This window comes from Centruroides sculpturatus, unplaced genomic scaffold, assembly GCF_000671375.1.
Source record: "Centruroides sculpturatus isolate CEXI.00-Female unplaced genomic scaffold, Cexi_2.0 scaffold2, whole genome shotgun sequence".
NCBI lineage: Eukaryota > Metazoa > Arthropoda > Arachnida > Scorpiones > Buthidae > Centruroides > Centruroides sculpturatus.
Genome location: NW_019384369.1, coordinates 1,041,187 through 1,044,788, shown reverse-complemented (window position 1 = coordinate 1,044,788; position 3,602 = coordinate 1,041,187). Strand labels below are relative to the sequence as shown.

Genomic DNA, 3,602 nt, shown 5'->3' with positions numbered 1-3,602 from the left:
AGCTACACAACAATCAGAAGTGAAATTCTGCCTGCTGCATTAGTTTGACATTGCTGATTTGCATACTAATGTTTACAAGAAATAAGATTATCTATAAGAATAAATCCTAAATAATTTCCTATTTATAAACATAACTTAAATATTAAATTGAGTGCAATTCTATTCATAATTCAAATCTTACTATGAAATTATGCAAATTAAACTCTAATTGGGAAGTGTTGAAACAGAAATTGAGATTTAACATTACTCAGCCCCAAAATTTTGAAATGATGAAACAAAATAGAAAAATAATGTAAGTAACTAAACATAGTAAGAGAATTTTTGATTTATTTCACAATACATTTTATATTTTCTTGATGATTTTAATTTAAAGTGAATTTGATAATTTGGTGCCCATACTCTTAACCCTTAAGCTGCATTCAGACAGACTCTTCTTACATTAAATTATGTCTGGGGAATCAAAGATGTTATTTAAGGCATTACAAATAATGCTGCCTTATATTGTCCAGATGTAACATAGGAAGAGCCTGACTGAATGCAGCCTTAATGATCATTGTCATCTCACAGATTATACATGTTGGTTAAATTCTATCTAGGTAATCCCAATGGCAGAGCTTCAGTTAGGTTAGATTAACTATATTTTTAGTAGATGTTTCCTGTTTTTTCTTTTGCTCAAGAACTACCGTGAATCAATAACTAGTGACGTTAAACACTTGGTGGCCTGCCGGCAGCTCCCCTCCAGGAGTAGTTCGTTAGAAGTGCAACTGTTGGGACAACCTAGGTAGACGTTGACCTATATGTTTACTGTTGTAGGATTTATCACCACTGTGACGTTAATGTTGTTTTGTGTAATTTTAAATTAATATGTGCTACACGGGTGAGTAGTATGCTTGTTATTTCTAGACAGTTTTTCATTTTCACAATTATAAAATTTAGAGTAATTTGAAAGACTGCATCATAACATTAGTATAACGCATTTTTTCATGTCTAAAATGGCTTCTTTATCTGGAGTTTGATGTGCAAATTTAAATTGTGATTTATTTATTGCTAAATTGCCAGGAAATTTTTAATTTGCCCCAAAACATAAATTAGAACTTATTGCCCTTAAAATGCAATAAATACTCACAAGGGGGCAATATCATCCAGGTTGAGAAACAACAATAATCTAATTTTCAAAGCAGATATTAAATTTTATTTGGAATTAAAATTTAGGTTAGTTTTGTTGCAAGCATAATATATCATTTAATAAATACATCTCTGTAAGGTATTATTTTTTATACTTTATTTTACAGCATATGTTTAGTATAACACAAATATTTAGGAAAAAGTATTTAGTATATTTACTAGTGATGTAACGAATATTCGGTTACTATTCGGTATTCAGCCTATGTTTTGCTATTTGGCCGAATACCGAATATTTAATCACTATTCAGCAAAAATCCAAATACCTAAAAACAGGAGTAAGAAACAACAAAAACACAGTAAATTAATCATTTTGGTATTTAGATTTAATGTTATCGGGTTAGTGTTGTTTGTTTATATTTGTTTATAACTTATAACATGCACAAAATAAAAAAGAAAATAATATTAGCCACATGTATTCACAATTTATAATTACAAGAATCAGCACATGTACACTATTCTGACCCTATTCGTTCGAGAATCATCACACATCTGAGAGTCTGACCCTGCCTATCCTTCTTTTTAAGCGCTCGTCTTTGCTCTTCCCTTTCTTTTTCCTCTATCGCTCTAGTCCACGTATGCCTATGCATACATCATTATACCTGCTCACGATACTTTCGATTTGTCACTTTTCCGTTGTAGATTTCCCATTTTACAATTACGTGACTCATAGCCTGGTGATAAAGGAGAAAAGAGACAGATAGGATGTCAAATTAAGTCATAGTTATGATTTCACATATTCGAGACAGCTTAGTAGCTTGAACAGCCTCAGGCTTTCGCCCGTGCACGCTAAGTGACTTTAATTACAAACATTTAGCTTTCTAAAGTCTATGAAAACAATTGTTTGGCATTGACGGCCGCAAATTTCGCGCCAATAAGCTGCCTCGACTTGTTCGATTATGTTATCAACTGAATTTCATATTTATTTTCACATTTTCACAGTACTTCTCTGTTCTTTTTCCGTTATTTACACGTGAAGGACTGTAAAAATGTGAAAATAAATATGAAATTCAGTTGATAACATAATCGAACAAGTCGAGGCAGCTTATTGTTATCCACATTTGATATCATCATTTATCACATACTGCCATGACGTTCTTGTCTGTCCACTACAACTGTCAAGAATTAACGCGATTGGCGAAACGTAGTGACAGTGGGCCAATAGAGAGCAGGGTCCTTGCCATAATGCAGTTTGCGCGCCAATTTTCATACGTACGTTAATCAAGCCGAATAGTTCGGCTATTTGGCCACACTCCTGGCCGAATATTCGGTATTCAGCCTGAGGCTGAATATACTATTCATTGCAACACTAATATTTACCTGTAGCCTACCAAAGGCTGTTTGGGGACTTCAGTATCATATCATTATCCTACAGGAGATTGCAACTTCACACATAAGATGCAAGGGGATTTTTTATTTAAAGTTGTGTCTTATATGCCATAAAATATAGTAACTTATAACGTAAAAGATAATGTAAAACATTGATTGAAACTTGTCAAAATAGGCACACATATATATGTACTTTAAGGTGTCTCTTATTTACTGACTTAAAAACTTTTGAATGTCTGCCCACCCAAGTTTTTCCTTTCACTCAAAAAATATGTCTATATTTAATTTCTTGTCAATTGATGAATATTAACCCATGTTGACTTGAGTGTCAATGTGTCAAAAACAAATCTGAACACACCAAGCTTTTCTCAGGCCTGGATTGGTCATTACATGTGGAGTACTGTCAGCTTGTGTTCAGTTCAAATTATCTCGTAATAAAATTTTGATATTAATATGTAATATTTCATTGAAATATAGAACTTTAAATATAGTAACTATCAGATTAGAAAACTCACATTTTGTAATCACTAAACGGTTTGGTCTCATTCTCGAACATTTCTCAGCCTTTGACAATTAAGTATTGTTTCAATAATGATTTTATTAACAATCCACGAAAAACCTTTTTTTACGAGTGTTATGTCACTATTAAATTCCACAAGTACTTTCGACCTCCACCGAGGTCTGCTTCAGGTGGTGACTGGCCGTGTTTTGACCCGACCATCGTAACGATGTTGCCAACGATGTAAATAAATAAATGTACGTCGGGTTTCACCCCTCCGACCGCCATTGCTCGAACTCCTCGAATAAATACTTCCACGCCTTGTGCAAGTGTAAAAAAAGGTTTTTCGTGGATTGTTATTATTCAACGCAGTGTTAAGTTGTTGGAAGTGGTTTATCTTAATGATTTTATTGCCTAATAATGTTTGGATATGTATTTGGCTTAAAATTTGAATTTTGTCATTAAAAATTACTCATTCAGTTTACTGTTTATCTATTTTGAGTTGTTTCAAGTTTAAAATAAATTGTTTCCAAATTGTTATTAGTTGTTAATTCCAACAAAAAAAAAAAAACAAATGTAATTAATTGCTTTC

At 32.6% G+C, this 3,602-nt stretch overlaps 1 long non-coding RNA gene across 1 annotated transcript in view; it reads left to right on the top strand.

The window, feature by feature from the left end:
- The first annotated feature begins 253 nt into the window (after positions 1 to 253).
- The window catches only part of LOC111613896, a 38,679-nt gene continuing 35,330 nt past the window's right edge, over positions 254 to 3,602 (top strand). Inside the window, exon 1 of the long non-coding RNA XR_002754839.1 lies at positions 254 to 292. This is a non-coding gene — a long non-coding RNA (uncharacterized LOC111613896). The remainder of the gene's footprint in view (positions 293 to 3,602) is intronic.